Consider the following 19,395-nt stretch of genomic DNA (forward strand, 5'->3'; position numbering starts at 1 on the left):
AATATACGGACAATGGTATCTCTGTGTTTTATTGGCAGCTGGTGCCACTGCAGCCTTGAGGAGTTCCCTCCACATCTGTGGACTGCCTGAGCCAAATAAGGAGGAGAAAGAAAAGGACTCGAGACATAGGTGCTGGAACTATGGATGCAGGGGGTGCTACCACACCCCCGGCTTGAAATGGTTTCCATTATATACAGGATTTAGTTTGGTTCAATAGCTCCCAGCACCCCCACTATACAAATTGTTCTGGCACTCCTGCCTCGGGATGACACGCTCAATGAAATCTGCAAGCCAGTGCTGCAGACGCTGCAGTGAATATTGCAGTTTACCTGGAGAAGGAAAGAGAAGAGAGGAGAAACTCCCAGGCGTCCCAGGAGGAAAAGGGAAGTGAGATGCACCCAGGACACAATGGGGCTTCTTCAGCAGCAAACACAGACGCTGCAGATTCTTGTGGACCTACAGATTCAACAATCACAGGCTTGCCTCCATTTGCAGTCCATGAAGAACTCCATTATAGTACCTTCCTACACCCCACCTCAACATACCACAGGGCAACAGGGGCTGGCATCCCTACCTCTACCACTCCACTTTATAGGACATTAAGGACAACCACAGTTTCACACACAGTGATCTGTGAGAGCCATGGTTGCTGTATGTGTAGGTAAATGGACATGAATGGTCTTTCACCTTGTTAAGTTCTGTTCCATAAATATATTTTAGTGTTTAATGTAGTTGCTTTTAAATTGTACAGGTAATTTTCCCCCACTGGTTTTGTTACTGAATAAAATTATTTTTATTTGGAAAATAATTCTTCTTTATTAGTTCACAACATACGCTGCGAAGTGCCTAGCATTAAGAAAGCACCCACTTGTTACTATACAGTATGACAACTCATAGGACTAGTGACAAACACTGTAATAATCATAAAAGTAGAGCAAGAACCACAAAATTAATATGTATATTGATAGTGTTATATTCATAGACATACACCAAGTACCGTGCAATTCCTAACAGCCTCTAAACCATAAGGTCAGGTACAGCACAGTACATCATAATGCACTACTGTGGTTCACTGTTAAAGTGCTCTTTCAAGGTGTTCCTAAGTCATATAGCTCCATGTTAAGCTCTTCTAATAGCCCCTGTGTCTGGCTATTCAAACTCAACAGGCAGCTTCTTGCCCTCTATCCCGGTGGTATCTTCCCCCCCAGCTTTGCTTCACAGATATTATGCAGGATGCAGCAGGCAGCTATAAGCATTAGGATTTTTTTTCACTGAGATCCAATCTTAAAATCATAGAATCATAGGACTAGAATGGACCTTGAGAGGTCATCTAGTTCAGTCCCTTGCACTCATGGCAGGACTAAGTATTATCTAGATCATCCCTGACAGATATTTGTCTAAACTGCTCTTAAAGATCTCCAGTGATGCCACAACCCCCTAGGCAATTTATTTCAGTGCTTAACCACCCTGACAGTTAGGAAGTTTTTCATACTGTCCAACCTAAACCTCTCTTGCTGCAGTTTAAGCTCATTGTTTCTTGTCTATCCTCAGAGGTTAATGAGAATATTTTTTCTCCCTTTTCCTTGTAACAACCATTTATGTATTTTAAAACTTTTATCATGTCCCCGCTCAGTCTTCTCTTCTCCAAACTAAACAAACCCAGTTTTTTCAATCTTCCCTTATAGGTCATGTTTTCTAGACCTTTCATCATTTTTGTTGCACCCCTCTGGACATTCTCCAATTTGTTCACATCTTTCCTGAAATGTGGTGCCCAGAACTGGACACAATACTCCAGTTGAGACCGTATGAGTGTGGAGTAGAGCGGAAGAACTGCTTCTCATGTCTTGCTTACAACACTCCTGCTAATACCTCCCAGAATGCTTTTTTTTTCGGAACAGTGTTACACTGTCCACTCATATTTAGCTTGTGATCCATTATGACTCCCAGATCCCTTTTTGGAGTACTCCTTCCTAGGCAGTCATTTCCCATTTTGTAGGTGAGCAACTGATTGTTCTTTCCTAAGAGGAGTACTTTGCATTTATCCCTATTGAATTTAATCCTATTCAGACCATTTCTCCAGATAAACTTGAATTTTAATCCTATCTTCCAAAGCACTTCCAACCTCTCCCATCTTCGTATCATCTACAGACTTTATAAGTGTACTCTCTATGCCATTATCTAAATCACTGATGAAGATATTGAACAGAACCAAACCCAGAACTGATCCTTGCAGGACACCATTTGATATGCCCTTCCAGCTTGACTGTGAACCACTGATAACTATTCTCTGGGAATGGGTTTCCAACCAGTTATGCACCCACCTTATAATAGCCCCATCTAGGTTGTATTTCCCTAGTTTGTTTATGAGAAGACAGTATCAAAAGCCATACTAAAGTCAAGTTCTACCATATCAACCACTTCCCCCCATCCAAGAAAGCTATTAGGTTGTTTTGACATGATTTGTTCTTGACAAATCTGTGCTGTTACTTGTGACATTATCTTCTAGGTGTTTACAAACTGATTGCTTAATTATTTGCTCCATTATCTTTCTGGGTACTGAAGTTAAGCTGACCAGTCTGCAATTCCCAGGTTGTCCTTATTTATTTTTTTATAGATTGTCACTGTATTTGCCCTTTTCCAGTCTTTTGGAATCTCTCCCATCTTCCATGACTTTTCAAAGATAATTACTAATGGCTCAGGTCAGCTCCTTGAGTGTTCTAGGATGTATTTAATCAGGCCCTGGCGACTTGAAGATATCTAACTTTTCTAGATATTTTTTAATGTGTTCCATCCCAATTTTAGCCTCAGATCCTGCCTTATTTTCATTGGCATTCACTGTTTATGATACTAAACTGGGAGGAGTGGTAGATACGCTGGAGGGGAGGGATAGGATACAGAAGGACCTAGACCAATTGGAAGATTGGGCCAAAAGGAATCTGATGAGGTTCAATAAGGATAAGTGCAGGGTCCTGCACTTAGGACGGAAGAACCCAATGCACAGCTACAGACTAGGGACCGAATGGCTAGGCAGCAGTTCTGCAGAAAAGGACCTAGGGGTGACAGTGGACGAGAAGCTGGATATGAGTCAGCAGTGTGCCCTTGTTGCCAAGAAGGCCAATGGCATTTTGGGATGTATAAGTAGGGGCATAGCGAGCAGATCGAGGGACGTGATCGTTCCCCTCTATTCGACATTGGTGAGGCCTCATCTGGAGTACTGTGTCCAGTTTTGGGCCCCACACTTCAAGAAGGATGTGGATAAATTGGAGAGAGTCCAGCGAAGGGCAACAAAAATGATTAGGGGACTGGAACACATGAGTTATGAGGAGAGGCTGAGGGAGCTGGGATTGTTTAGCCTGCAGAAGAGAAGAATGAGGGGGGATTTGATAGCTGCTTTCAACTACCTGAAAGGGGGTTCCAAAGAGGATGGCTCTAGACTGTTCTCAATGGTAGCAGATGACAGAACGAGGAGTAATGGTCTCAAGTTGCAGTGGGGGAGGTTTAGATTGGATATTAGGAAAAACTTTTTCACTAAGAGGGTGGTGAAACACTGGAATGCGTTACCTAGGGAGGTGGTAGAATCTCCTTCCTTAGAGGTTTTTAAGGTCAGGCTTGACAAAGCCCTGGCTGGGATGATTTAACTGGGAATTGGTCCTGCTTTGAGCAGGGGGTTGGACTAGATGACCTTCTGGGGTCCCTTCCAACCCTGATATTCTATGATTCTATGATTCTATGTTAGCTTTCTGAATAGCCCTGTGTTCTTAAAGATGCAAACCTCATGTCCCTTTCCTGACCAGGCAACATGGACGTTGGTGAAGCATCCCTAGTGATTCACCATCGCTTGCATAACCACAGAATAGTAACCCTTTCTGTGGATATACTGTGTAGCAAGGTGGTCTGGTGCCAAAAGAGGGCCATCCATTGCTCCATCACAGTTCAGGAACCCCATTTCTGCATATCCATCCACTACATCCTGCATGTTGCTGAGAGTCACAGTCCTGTATAGTAGGAGACTATTGATGGCCCTGCACACTTGCATAACAATGGCCCCACAGTGGCTTTTCTTATTCAAAAAGCCTTCCCACTGACCAGTAGCAATCCAGCATTACAAGTTTCCACAGTGCAATCACCACTTGCTTTTCCACTGTCAGTGCAGCTTTCATTTTGGTGTCCCAGAGCGTGAGGGCCAGGGTGAGTGCAGCAGACAGATCCAGGAACATGGCCTTGTGCATCCAGAAGTTCGGCAGTCACATGCTAGTCATCCCAAGCCTGCATTATGATGCAATCCTACAAGTCAGTGCTTGTTTCTTGGGCCCAGAATTAGTGCTCCACCATCTACAGCTGTTCCACGAGTGCCACTTGTTCTCACTATGTCCCACAGCAATCCATCTACAAAGAAATCATTATGTTCTGCACTGATTTGGTTCTTCTTATGGCTCTGCAAATACCAGAGGATCATGCATCCTGTGTTTGCAATGCTTATGTGCAGAGCTGTGCAGGCTCCATGCTTCCCTCAGAGGTGGCAGACAGTGAGGAGCACCACATGGGTTCATGGGCTATTTTTAAAATGTGCAAAAATTATGGGATATGAATGATATTATGGGTTTAAGACAGTTGCATGCTGGGAAGTTGACACCTTGCTCCCAGTCAGTCCTGCAGGACTCATTTCTGCCCACCCTGCATTACCAAAACTTTCCAAAAGACCGTGCGCTGGACAGTGACAGTTTGCATACTGGGATACCAATCCATGGAGCACTGCACTGTGCATCAACATCAGCACTTCTGGTGAGTACACGCAGCACCAATGCAAGTAGCCAAGTATGCATGTGCACAAGTGATATACTAACTAAACAGCAGCTTTATGCTGACATAACCTGCATCGACTGAAGCTTGCAGTGTAGACATGGCCTTATTCCGCACAGGCCTCTTGGACACTGTCAGTGAGATAGCTGTCTCTTCAAAATGTCCTTCACTCATTCACTGCAAGGGGTCTGGAGGTATTACTGCATTCAGTGGAGCCACACTGCAAGGGACTGTGCACAGGATGAGAGCCAGAACAGCTGTGTAGATATGGGTCCTCCATGAAGATGGCTTCTTACTAGAGTTTGGAGGCAGGATATACAGTCTGTTCCTCAAAAAGGGGCAAACCCTGGCTCCCCCAAAAGTATGCTATGGCAAGATCTATGGACTCACAGTCCTTATGCATACTCAATTCCAACTCTCCTATCCATCAATCAGTTTTCTACAGCATTCATCACTATAGCTAAGACTTCCCAGGTAAATTACATCTGTAAGGTGAGGTCTCTAAAGGACTTCATTGAGTCACCTGCTCTTCTCCTCCCAGGTAAAGAGGTGCATACTTGGGATACATGCATATCAATATAGGTACAAATCAACATCATGCTAGTTATGTCAAAATACCTTATCAAAGGGAGCTCTGGTACTGTACTCAGAAGGTGGTCAGAATCTGCATTAGTGTGATTTCCCTGAAGCTTATTTTATAATCAACACCCCATAGAGAATGTTCTTACTTCTCTAGTTGTCACATACTTCATCCTGACTCTGTAAGATATGTTGTCTCAAGAGAACAGCTGCCTATGCATGTGACAAATAAGGATATAGATAGGTTGAGATCCATTCAGGCTCAATGAATAAATGGCAACTGCACATTGGTCCTATTCTCCAAAGCCAATGGTCAGGACCTATGCCTTTAATCAACAATGGAGATGGACTGGGAGCCTCCAGAGTGATAGGAGTATAGGAGTGACAGTCTCATTATAACCAGTCTTATGGAGGTGGTGGGGTGTGATGTGTAAAAGCTGGAGTCTCTACCTTGCATCCCCCTTCAGCTCTAGTTATGGTGAATTGCAATAATCCCATGTGGAGAACGCATAGTTCACTGAGGCTAGATCCTCATCTGGGAGAAAATGATAAACCTGCCTAGTGAGCTGTAGTGGAAGAAGGCTTTATTCACCACTGTTGCTACCTCATTGTCGAGGCTTATCAAAAAGCTGAAAAGACTGCAAGGCTTCACGTTACTTTGCTGAACAAGGCTCAGATGCCTTTAGTGGAAGGGGATTCAGCTATAGCTGTCTGGAGCGGAGCTCTGGTAAATATTTCCAAACCCCTAGGGAGGACCATGAGCTGGTTTCAAGGGGTCTTCAGGGCCCCATGGAGTTGAAACTCCAAGCCCTGGCACCCCACTCCTCATGGGGTGAAAGGCCTGAGACCCCCCCCACTGCAGCTGAAGCCTTGAATTGGTATGTGTGTATTGCGGGGGGTGGGGGAGAGAGGAGGAGGAGGACTCCAGGAAATAATCTATGAGAATTTAAACCCTGGGGAGAAGAGTTCTATTGCTCATTCTGAGGCCACAATTCAGCAAGGTTCTTAAGCATGTACCCAATTTTATGTATGTGCATAGTCTAATTGAGGATATGTGCTTAAAACTAGGCAGATACCTAAGCCTTGCTGAATCAGGAAACAAGCATTTCTCTAACTGATATGATCAGGGTCTTTCCCAGATTCACTCTGAGCTAGAGGTTCTCTCAGGAGCTGTTCTCAATATATTGTGAGGGCTCTGATTTAATCTGTGGAAAATTACACATACACTTGGGTGTAATCTACAGAAGCATTCACCACCTCTCCAAGCAGTCTCCTGTAAGGATTGAAAAAAAAAAGGAGGGGGCGGGGAGGAAGGCAAAATGATAGATCACTCATGGGATGCTGCAGGTGGAAGCTAATGGGGAGGAAAAGCAATTTACCCATCATTGTTCTCTGGGTTCTGTTGGAATCAGTTTTTGTGTGGAAGGACTGCAAGATCAAGCCAGATGCATTCAGTGTTGGGAGAAAAACAAAAACAAAAAATATTCTCCTCAGTGACTGAAAGAACAAAAAATACTTGTGAACTAGTATATCCAGGAACAACTTGAATTAATGGTTCTAGTAAGTGGAAATTTAATGCACAATAAAACAGTCTGTGCTACCACAATCCCACATCTCACTACAGATAATAGAAAAATAAAAATTGTTTCTTTCTCAGTGAATTTTGGTCAACTGACATTTTTAAACATTTCATTTTATTTACACGCAAAGGACAATATCGAGAGTATAACTTCTCTATTTAATAATTTTCTTGTGATGTGTTAGGTTAATGTATTAAATTTGCATTTTTCTAGACAGATTATTTCTCTCTGCTTTTTTCTATGTTCTGCTTCTTGAAATAGAAGTGGTATACAATGACTCCTTCGACAGGTTGTCTGAAAACCAAGTTTCCCTCTCTCCATCAGTTTTCATGCTCTACAAGCTTTGCCATAATAAACCACTTTGCATGTATTGAAAACGAGTATTACATTAGATGAGGTAATTTAAGTGTATCCCATTTTACTTGGTGAAACTAAGCAGCTTTGTATTATAACTAAGTTGAGCTAATGAGAATACGCTTGAAGTGCATGTTACCTGGAAGTGAAGTTAGCTAGTTATATTGTTCTGCAACTTATGAGTCTGCAAAACGATGGCAGGAATCCTGCTGTGAGGGAGATAGGAAAATTATTATAATCTGCATTCCTAAATTGAATGAGCATTTTGTTCAGCAATAACCTCTTGACTGCAAATAGTCTGCAATTGTGTCCTGCTGTTTAAAATGCTAGTGTTTTTTTTTTAAATCTAGTAAAAAAAATCCATATTTCTTTAATTCAAAGAACTTTAAAATCCATATATGGTTAAACTACCAAGACAGTGAAAGCTGCTTATCATCCCTTTTTAAGTGAAAACTATTTGGTGTCCACATTTTATTGACAGTTAGGGACAAATGACTAGAATTTGTTTGAGGCATAAAGTGGGTGAGGTAAAGATCTTTTATTGGACCAACTTCTGTTGGTGAGAGAGACAAGTTTTAGAGCTTACACAGGAGTCTTCTTCAGAGACCTTGCTGTTCACCAGTTCATGGTCTTTTTCTTTATTTATATGATCTTTTTCATACACTATTGTCTGAAGAAAAGCTCTATGTAAGCTCAGAAGCTTGTCTCTCTCACTAACAGAAGTTGGTCCAATAAAAGATATTACCTCACCTCTGTAATATTCTGGGATCTACACAGCTACAACAACACTACATAGAATTTGTTTGGGATTCCCCCCTATGGTCTTCACTATTTAATAGGTGGTACGTGTGAAGCTTATCATAAACTTCCTTGTTAAATTATTGCCTTGACATTGAAATAAGCTGAATGTTTGCCAGAGTGTTTTAGTCTGTATAAAGAAAAATGTAATCTGAATAGATACCCTGAAGTGGTTAGCAGTTATGATATAGCACACATCAGTAAACCCAAATATATATGGCAATAGTGTATTGAAAAGATCATATAAATAAAGAAAAGGACCATGAACTGGTGAACAGAAATAAAATGAACTTACCAAGAAAAGAGTGGAAAATACAGTTTTATCCATTCAAATTCTTTAGCTAAGAGAATAATAGGAGAGGGTATAAGTAAAAAAGCCTGAGTATTACTAAGCTTTGGAGAGAATTGAAATTGCCTAACAATTGTTTTCTGTTACTTTCTTCAAGTAATAAGTGTGGTGGGGCAAACTGCAGTGCTTCCCACATTGGTGTGCAAGGAAAGGGGAGGCAAGCACAGAGATCATCTTCCTTCCCATCCTTTGTTCACACAGGTACGGACCAAAGCAAATGCTTTGTAGGGTGAATAGGAAAGGGAACAGTTGATGTGGACAGTAGTACCCGAGTCCCTAAAAAAAAGAAAAGAGATGTGTCCAGCCTTGGAGTGGCACCTCTCACAAGCCTGCTGTTCACTGACATCATAGAAGGTGGTGCGCTACACCTTTTCACAGGAGAGACAGTGCTTGGGTGCTAGGGATCATGCAGGCCCCAACACTCTAGGAATTTTGCCTGTGTCTGCACCCTGCACCCTGTAGAATGCCTCAGACTAATGCCATTTGGCTCTTTCTCCTCTCCTCTTCTGTGCAGGTATTGAACTAAGAGAGACAGTTTCAACATGCAAATACCTAATCAGATTTATTTGATGGTTCCTGATATTGGGTCAAATCTTAAAGTCCTTACCCATTCCTTACTTAGGGAAGATTCCAATTCACTTTAGTGAGATTTTTGCCTGAGAGAGGACAGCAGGATTAAGCAAAAAATGAATAGTTTGAGAGATATGAAAGACTAGAGGTTAGAAATGCCAGGGCACCACATACTGCAGAATAGAGCTGGGCAACTACTACACAAAAAAGTATTCACAAACCTCTTGTTTGAATAGAAACTGCAATTTCACTTTGATGTTCTCCACAATCCTTTATTAGTTTTCGACAAACATTCATATGAGCATGATAGAATCTATGAAAAAAAATCGAAGGCTTAACTGGCTGCTGCTCTTTCCCTCTGTCTCCAGAATGGACCCCCAACAGACTCCAGAGTTTAGATTCTGGCCTCACAACCGGATATAAAGTTTGGGACAACTAGGGACAAGTCTCTATGACAGGGAACTCAGATTCCCTCATCTTTAGTCCCCTTTAGTATGAGAGAATTCTCATGGGAGACTACAATCATTTACAGGAATTCACATTGTTTTGCAAAACAATCTGCCAGTCAACAAGCTATGATAGTCATCATGAATATTTGTATCAAATAATCAGCTTTAAAGTTATATATAATTAGAGCTTGCTGAACATTAAATTTCAAACTACCCCCCCCATTTTAACTATTTTAAAATGGTGGGTTTTATGAGCAGTTATAGAACTAGGCAACATCAAATTTCAAAAATTTGATAAAGTCTTAATTAAAAAGGGTAGGGAGGGAAGAGGAGGACTTTTGCAAAATGTTGCAATCCTCCCACTTCTCTTCCCCAAACTGATACTAATATTTATATACACACTTCATCTTGCTGCCATTGAACACAATAACAAAACTCTGACATCATTAGAACAGGACTGGAAGTATACTTTGAACTTTGTTGCATTTTTATATTTCTCCTATGCATTCATTTTTATATTTGGAATAGGCAATTAGTGCCAATGGGATGCACTCTCTTTTGACAAAGGATTGCTTGTTTTCTGTCTCTTCTTTTCTGTGCATCTTTATATACAGAGCATGGATATGCAGTATGCATGCAGTAGTCATAGACAAAGTTACAGAGAGAGAGATTGATTACAAGGCTGTAATTCAGTTGAGGTAGCCTGGTGATATCATCTGCAATGAAAGGAAAGCTCAATCCATATAGTTTACAATATCATCACAATGCTAATTTTGAGCTGTATCTTTATTAATCAATATGCCTCCCCCTAACCATTGTAACAGACTACGGAGAAGAAGAAGAACAGATATTATTCACAAAATATTTATTTAGAAAAATAGCCAGTGTAAATAGGTTGAGGTCCATCGAATATTTTTATCTGAAGCTGGAGAAAATAATTTTGCCGAAAATTCCTACAGAACTTTTTGCAAAAGAAGGAAAAAAAGCGATGGCAATCACAGACACAGTCAAGGTCAGAATCATCTACTCCTTCTCTCTGTTACACTCAGCAGTGTTTCCAATTCAGTGGAAAACTGCTGTGGAATTTAATTGTCCTTTATTTATGATATTATGACTTGTGCTGGGCGCACCATGAAATATTTAAGTAGCTCATTACTGTTTGGCCCTGCAAGGATGCATATGTACCTATTGCTACTGCAGGATCCCACAAATAGTCATTTCCATGCACACATGAAGAGCTAACTGGTTAGTGTTCACAAATGTAGATTCTTGCACATATATTTCATACTGTTACTTATAAATTAGATGGCAGCTGAACCAATTGAATAGGTAGGACTGTCTCTGTGATGATTTCCTCAAACCCTGCCAATACACCTTCATCCTGACCTGCCTCAATTGTTCTTCAAGGGAAGAACCGGAAGCTCCATTGCTTGGAATACCTAAAATTGGACTGGACAGGGCATTTGTATGGAGGAGTCCTGCACAGGCAGGGAGATGGAATACTTGACCAAATAGGACTTTTCAATTTCTATGATTCTATGCAGCTGGGTTTGAAAAAAAAAAAACTAAATCAAATTGTTCTAAGCAACTAAGGGCCCTATTCAGAAAGGCACTTAAGCACGTACTTAATTCCATCTGTAATCAGGATTGCATTTGAACATGAGTTAAAGTTGCTGTCCAGAATAGGGATGATTTCCTGAATTGGGTGTTGATCATCTAGAATTCACGTATTGTACAAATATTTAATTAAATTCTGATTATCATCAAAGAGTTTCCAGAGAAATGAATAAATAAAATTCATAATGAATTCAGTTCTTCTACCACATTTAACTGTTTTCTCTGTACTTTGGCTAGCTAATTATACAGATAACATACTTCCATTTGGGAGAAGTGTGGCCAATTTTTCATTGAAGTGTGATATCTCACATTATCTAGATGGACCAAATTCCTTGCAAGGTGAGCATGTGGAATCCCATTTAATCTAATGAAGGAGTACCTGTTTAACCTAGTGGTAAATTTGGTTCAGTGTGTTTTGTGGCAACATAAATCTGGCTAGATCTTTCAATGTTCTCAAATATTTACATGCTGTATATTAATCACCACTGTATATAACTAATATACTCTATATTAGTAATGGTTAAATTAAATTCAGAAACTTCAGGCTTTTAGAGAGTTCACCAACCTTCGTGTCCTTATGCACATCCAGAGAATCCAATACATCTACCTTAGATCAAAAACATTCAAAAGGATTTAATTCATCTATCTTCAATACCCAGAAGTCTTCAGTGGTTACTAATGAGACTAACGAAGTGAATAAGCGATTCCAGATATGCAGATGGGAAAATCAGACATCTCTGCTGCAACAGTATGCAACTTGTTGACTCTGTAAAACAGAGAAAAGCCATTTGCAAAATTCTGAAAAGAAAGACTACTGTTCAAATCTGAGAACAAATACTTTACAACAGAGCCCACTCCATCACAGGGTTAATACTTAGAGCAACCTCATGCACGCTTTTAAAAAATCTCAGATGTTCTATTTAAACTACAGAAGGCTAAGATCCACAAAAGCGATTTAAGCACCTAGCTACTACTTCAGGTGCCTAAGTCCAAACTTTAGCTCCTCAAAAAGTCTGCTCAGCTGCCAGCGAACCCTGTATGTGCCTACATTCCCTGGGCACCTAAGTTTCCAACTAATAAAGTGCCTTAAAAAGCTAAGCATGGGCAGCAAAAAGCCAATTAAGTCAAGCTGCTTAGTTCCCAGCTCTTGCCTAAGCTCTGGCGCCCTTCACAAACTAGGCACCCTCAGATTCTCACCTGTGGAGCCCAGTCTGTCAGGCATTTTCAGAGGCCACCTAAAAGCATGTCTACTGGATCAGGCCCTGCACTGAGATGGTGGTGCCCTCTTTTACACAATAAGCCACTATTTAAAATACTCACCTGGGATACGAGGTGCTCAGGTTCAGATCCCTCCTCTGCCTGATGGGGAAATAGAACTTGAACCCAAGTCTCCCACATGTGAGGGGCATGCCCTAGCCACTGGGGTATAAGGTATTAGGGGGCTTGCTGTTCTCAGTGTCTTCTGTTGGGGCTGTTGCACTTTGTATGAAATACTTAAATAGTGACTGAGCCAGAGAGAGTGAGAATTACTCTACTGCCTGGTGGTTAGAGCACTCACCCTGGGGGTAGGAAAGAGATGAACTGGGTTTCAGTCCTTGCTCCATGTAATATTTCAGTACTTTACACAAAGCAGAACAACTCTAACTGAAGAGATTGAGAGAGTTCCCCGCCCCTCTCCAATACCACATAGCCCAGCAGCTAGGACACTCTCCTTGGATATGGGAGGCTTGTGTACAAGTCCCTGCTCCAAACCAGGCAGAGCTGGGGATCTAAAGCCAGGTCTCACACATCCCAGTTGAGTGTTCTAACCACTGGGCTATAGGGTACAGTGGGGGAGGAGGGGAAGCTCCACTTTTTTTTTTGTTTGGCTTAGGCAGCCAGCTCCAGGAGAGGGCTCATGACTCTGAATCCCATGTGGAGAGAGGCGCCTCCTTCAGACCCTGCCTGCATGTATTGCCTTCTGCACCGAACACTAGCAAGAAAGAGTGTTTTTCAGCCATTTTATAACTCCTAGAAAAGAACCCAGCATTTATAATGGGATTTCCATGTCAGACACTTATCTAGGGTAAAGGCTGATAAAACATACAGGGGGTTGTTTGACTTGTCTTTTTCCATTCTCTCCTCAATAAATCATGCATATTTATAAACCTAGCCAGGCATCCATATCCAAGAACTGTAACACAGATGTGAATATGAATATGGTATCTAATTGCAACCCCTATATTACCATTCTTAGCTCTGGGCATGAACACAGCCACTTTCTTTCAAAGCAAATCAAGCCCCATGTGCTCTGGAATACAGCAAAGCCCTCAAAAGCCATCAATGCCAACGTCAGCTGCCAAAACAATGCACTTGTCAGGGAAGAAAAAGTTCTGAGTTCAGAACGAAAGTTAAATGGAAAGGCATTGCTTCAGGAACATCAAGAAGTGTGTGTCTGTTAGAGTTCCTTTCATCCTTCTGGTCAGAGGAACCTAACAGCACCCAAGAAATGCCATTGGCTTTTGCCACTACAAACATAAAATAGCGGACTAGTCAATTTATGTAAACTGTCCTCAGTTGGTGCAACACAGAAATCCCTGAATCTGATACTGGAAAAATACAGATTAGAACCCATGAAGCAATGGACAAGAGAACACCACGAGGTGAGCTATTCTCCATCTTTTATTTGCAATGAAAAGTGTTTATTAAAATCCTTTTATCTACGCTACATAAATCACTTACACATGGATCTATAATAGTTTATTTCTGGCTGTTAAGCGATTGTTTATCTGATATATGGCTTACAATATTGAATGTCTTTTTTCATCAGAAACATTTATTTATTAATAATTCAGCAGATAAATGGTTTTAGATTGAGCATTATAAAAATGTAGGTAAATCAATGAAAAGGACACAAGGCCATATATTATATGGATATAATCATTGAATCTCATGCATTAGACTGATAATGTCCCAAAAGCTCTATTTTTTCCACACTGTAAATGTTTCAGAGTAAACATCTAATAAAACCCTTTTCATTTATTGCTTTGTGGAGACGTATTGCTTTTGTGAAAACTTGTTATTGAACACTAATGGAAGTTAATACACATGTTCACATCTGGAAATGGGCTAGAAGAAGAGAGGTAAATTCATCTCAGACTGATGAAGATTACCTCAGAAAGAATGAGGGCCTGATTCACATTGACTTCAACAATAGTTATACACAGACTACAGGTAAAGAGCGCAGGATCAGAGCCAAAACAGTATTTGAACTAGCATATATGTAGGGCCCTCGTAAATTCACGTCCGTGAAAAATGCATCACAGACCATGACATCTGACATCTCCCCCATGTAATCTGGCTACTTAGGGGAGACCAGATTTCACAGAGTTGGGCTGCCAGAAAGCAGCAGCTGCTAGCCGGGGATCCCACCTCTGAAGGCAGGGTCACTGCCAGCAGCTGTGCAGAAGGCAGGCTGACATGGTATGGTATTGCCACCCTTACTTCTGCGCTACTGCTGGCGGTGGTGCTGCCTTCAGAGCTGGGTGCCCGGCCAGCAGCTGCCCTCCAGCTGACCAGCTCTGCAGGCAGCAGCACAGAAATAAGGGTGGCAATACTGCAAGCCCCCTACAACAGCCTTGCGATCTCCCATCCACAATCCCATTTGGGTCAGGACCCCCACAGTTACAACACCATGAAATTTCAGATTTAAATATCTAAAACCATGAAATGTATGATTTTAAAAATCCTATGACTGTGAAATTGACCAAAATGGACCATGAATTTGGTAGGGCCCTACACATATGTGAGACAAGGGGATGATAAGTGAACTGGATGTGCTAAACCTTACGATGTGGCCCTGAGGGGCTTATCTCATTACATACAAGGCATATGTTGAGAGACAAAAAAGGACAAGGTTCTATCCATAGCAAAGAATACAAAAGGGTTGTGTTGTTATTTTTTCATCACGGAGATGGAGTCTGTGGGCATAGAGGAGAAGGGAATGGAAAGCACTGGATGAAGGGTATTCACATCTCATGTGATGTGTAGGAAAACTGAATATGCAGTTCTGAAATAGTGGGTATACTGTGTCCCCCACCCCAAAGGAGATTAAAAGAAGTATGGAGTGAGTAATTTAAAGCTTTCCAAGGCAACAATAAAGGGCTTGTTCCCCCCTCCATATATGGGAATAATGGTGCTGTGGGTCACTGTGACTTCAAGGACTCTATTTGCAAGATGGACCAGTTTCCTACTAAATATATTGACACTAATCTATACTAATGTCATACTACCAATATGACTTTCCTATTAGTTGTGTGCTGTTCAGTTTTGAAAGAAGTGCTGATGCACTGTGCCCACAATAGAGTCTTCTTATAAGTGATAAAGTGAATAGAATTTCTGTTCCCGTTTGTGATAGTTATCATCAAGATGAAATTTAGAGACATACTATCATGTCAATATATTACACCAATAAAAGCCACAATTCAGCATCTGAAAGGTATGCAGGAGCATATTGATACATGTAAGTAAAAAATAACAATGTATCGTAGCAATTAAAATGAGTACCTATTACATGAAAAAAATAAGCCCCCTGTTAATGAAGCATGAAGGCTGTATACTTAATTTATTTTTAAATTCAAGAAATACAAAAGATAAGGTCTTTCTTTGAATGACCAACCACATGGATTCCACTCTTACACCCCAGGTGCATGATTTTGGCCAGCAGTGTCCTTTGGAATCACACCTGTGCCCTAGATGCCCTCACACACAACCCAACCAAGGGACATGAAAGGTACAGCAGCCGCAACCATCCCTTAATTCTTTCTTACAGCAGTGAGATGGAACCTGCCTCTCCACATGGTATTAGCATTAATGTTACTTTGTTACTAGTTAGCTCTCCTAGGCAACACCCACTCCCAGGGACAGGGTCACTGGAATAAGGGAGCAAAGTGAGGGTAACATGGTATAAAATTTCCAAGTGCAAAGCTTAGTAGTAGCAGTAGTTACCTGAGTCCAGGGCACAGGAAGCCTGGGTTGTGACAGAAGCTGTTCTGCTGAAGTTCATGACAGCTCTCAAACAGACAAATCTCTGTTACATTGACTTACAAAGCAGACAGGACAAAACCATTCAGGAGTACACCTGGGCTATTCATGACCTTTGCAGAGAGGGTTAAACTTTGGGCAGTAGCCTCAGAGATGATCAGAATTGGTCTCCAACTCCGTAAGAACATGTTACCAGCCAGCCAAGCTAGAACCAACTAGCCACATTAGAGCTCACTGCAGTAGTGCAGAGGCAGCCTCTGCTGCCTGTTTGAAGAATGTCTTTATTTTTTAAATTTGTAGGGCAGCCATGTAGAGCTCAGGCTATACAGTTACACAATCACTGGTAGAAGCTTCCAGATGGAATGTCCATTTTGGTCGGGCTGTCCTGCTGTCATTGTTTAAGTAGGACTCCTAGTACCCATCTCCAAGGAAACAGACCATTATATGTTTCAGAGTAGCAGCCGTGTTAGTCTGTATTCACAAAAAGAAAAGGAGTACTTGTGGCACCTTAGAGACTAACCAATTTATTTGAGCATAAGCTTTCGTGAGCTACAGCTCACTTCATCGGATGCATCCGATGAAGTGAGCTGTAGCTCACGAAAGCTTATGCTCAAATAAATTGGTTAGTCTCTAAGGTGCCACAAGTACTCCTTTTCTTTAGACCATTATATGTTCATTTCCAAAACTAGAGTCCATATGGACAATCACTTGAAGAAGAAAGAATAGCTACTAGCCCTACAGGAAGTGTGATTCTTTAAGATGTCCACATGAATTCCACAACTCACCCTTGTTCTCTGCTACAACAGAATTCTCCTCTGGGATTTGGTATAGGCAAAAGAATTGAGGGATGTTACGGCTCACTTCACCTTTTATGCCCTTGGATGGGGAGGTGCAAGGACATCTATGGGGCCACGTCTTTGCCCTAGACACTGCTGGCCAAAGAAAGATCTTGTGCACATAGGGCCACATGTACACCAAGAGTGGAATCTATGTGGATAACAAATCTCAAAGAATCACACTTACTGTATGGTAAGTGTAATAGTGTCCCATTAAGCACATCACATATGCTGTATATGCCATGTATTACGTACAGATACACTGATTATCCATATGTCTCAGGAACATGTGAAACCTTCCATTAATCAGAGGTTTGGATAAATTAATTTCGGTTTCTAAATTAAATTCTGATTCAAGAGCTGAAGTGAATTTCAAACAAGCCAAAATTCAAGCAAGCAGGAATCTGATGATTGAACTGTACTTACATATTTAGAAATACAATCTTGTCCCACTAAAGTCAGTTTTGCCACTGATTTCAGTGGGTCAAATGGAAGATCAGGCCCAGTTACAGCAATATACAGCAGAAATTTGCTAAATGCACTTTGCTAATCTATATCCTTTATAATTCATACAAATGGGGCAGTCTTCCTCATGTTCTCATAAAAGAAATACAAGCAGAGTCCCACAGTGAGTTATTATATTACTGAGAATGAAATTTTAATATAGAATATGTGCTAGCACATTATAAAATATCAGAAATAGAAACTATAATAGTTGACCAAATAAATGAACATTAAATATTTTTGTTCACTTACAGATTGCAGAAAGTCTCCAAGTCAGTGGCCTGTATCTGTAATTTTCTCTCCAGGCATCTGAAGAAGTGGGTTTTTACCCACAAAAGCTTATGCCCAAATAAATCTGTTAGTCTTTAAGGTGCCACCTACTCCTCATTGTTTTTGTGAATTAGTGAGGTTCTACTGTACTAAAGTATACATTTAAGAAAAAACAACACTAGGCTAGACAATACTATGGGCTGGATTTGCCATCCTTCGTTATGCTGAATGGTACCTAGATTATTTCACTATTAGTCCCACCCATTTCAATGGGATGGCTCATGCTGTAGGGTACTGCTTAGTGCAAGAAAGGATCTCAGAATCAGGCCCTACAAACGTACAACATAACTGTATTAAAGTTCCTGAAGAAAATTTTACTTTTGCATTTCCTAACTTCCTTGTTTTAAGTGTGCAACCTGAATATTGTATAAGTAGAAGAAGCCTAATTTTCTCATTCTTGTAAAGAAACAGAGAAAGGAAAATGAAAATGAAAAAAAAACTAAAACAAAACATTGCCTCCTGCATGTGGGGGGAAGCATGTACCATAGGGCTGCTATGTATTCCTCTCATGCAGGCAGGGGGAGGGAGGAAGCAGCAGGACAGGCAGGGAGTGAGTGGAATCTTGACTCCACTCCCATAACATGCCTGGCAGCCTAAGTTACGCCCATGTGTTGACGTTACACTGCAGCAAATATAGAAATTTTTCAGTTTACTCCGTCCCTGGAGCATTGGGGAGATCAGAAGGGACAGTGACTCACCCACGCACACCACCACACTGCCCATTAGCTGAGGCTTGACTGCAAACTGACAATCTGGCCCGAAGTATTTTGAGAATGCAATTTACATGTCTCTGTTAAAAAAATGTAGTCCTTACTGTACGATCCATAACAAGTGATTTCACCCATATAGTCATACTTCCAAAATGCTTTCTAGGCTGTGCACAGAGGATAATATTTGTATTTACTGTTGTATGCATGGGCTGTTCACATTTTGCCTCTGGAGATGCATAAAGATAAATATCAGCTACCCATTCAACCCATCTTACAAAATCTTACAGATTTATGTCTGGTCTAGTCTAGGCTAAAAAGATGAGCTACAGAACTTGTATAAGAGGGCCTCTTTGCCCCTATGCCAGGGGCATCCAGTCTCCTGCACGCCCAAACCCTGCACCTCAGCAGCATAGGTAAGCCTAAAAGAAATAACTTTTTTATTTTCCTGTTTGAGACCTCAGAAGCAGCTTTATGTTAGCCTTCGCCTCCTGTTCCTATCTCTTTCATGGAAGTTTTGGAAGCTCCCAGGAATTGGGATATTTAAGAGTAGACTGAAGGAAACATTAAAAAATCTACCTTACGGAAAACTCCAATACTGGTAAGTATATCAAATAGATGAAATAACTCCTTTTCTAACTCTAATTTATCTGGTTATTTTATTATTTCTTTTAGCCTTCGTTTCAGCAGCTTCGCATCTGGTCAGTGTAGCTGACTGAGAAACACTTTACTACATTTCTCATGCAAGCAGATAGTAGAACCTAATCCTATCTAGAACCTCATTGGGTCAGACTTAATTCTATTCATTCTAAAGCAAAATTCTATCTTTTTGATCTCAACCACTTGTGTATTAACTACTCCCCTATTGACTGCTACAGAAAACATTGTGCTATGGTAATG

General features: G+C 41.0%; 1 protein-coding gene across 17 annotated transcripts in view; it reads right to left on the reverse strand.

Moving 5' to 3' along the window:
* The window catches only part of HS3ST5 (heparan sulfate-glucosamine 3-sulfotransferase 5), a 268,625-nt gene that overhangs the window by 135,852 nt on the left and 113,378 nt on the right, over nucleotides 1-19,395 (reverse strand). For 14 of the 17 annotated variants that reach the window (XM_078852167.1, XM_078852170.1, XM_078852168.1 and 11 more), the window contains 2 exons: nucleotides 11,662-11,862; nucleotides 9,252-10,195 (listed from right to left, as the gene is read on the reverse strand). The exons of 1 other annotated variant lie outside the window; for it this stretch is intronic. The gene's annotated coding sequence lies outside the window, so the exon portion shown is untranslated. The remainder of the gene's footprint in view (nucleotides 1-9,251; nucleotides 10,196-11,661; nucleotides 11,863-19,395) is intronic. 2 more of the 17 variants (XM_073337105.2, XM_078852163.1) reach the window with 1 other exon arrangement.

The sequence above is a fragment of the Lepidochelys kempii genome, chromosome 3 (genome assembly GCF_965140285.1).
Source record: "Lepidochelys kempii isolate rLepKem1 chromosome 3, rLepKem1.hap1, whole genome shotgun sequence".
NCBI lineage: Eukaryota > Metazoa > Chordata > Testudines > Cheloniidae > Lepidochelys > Lepidochelys kempii.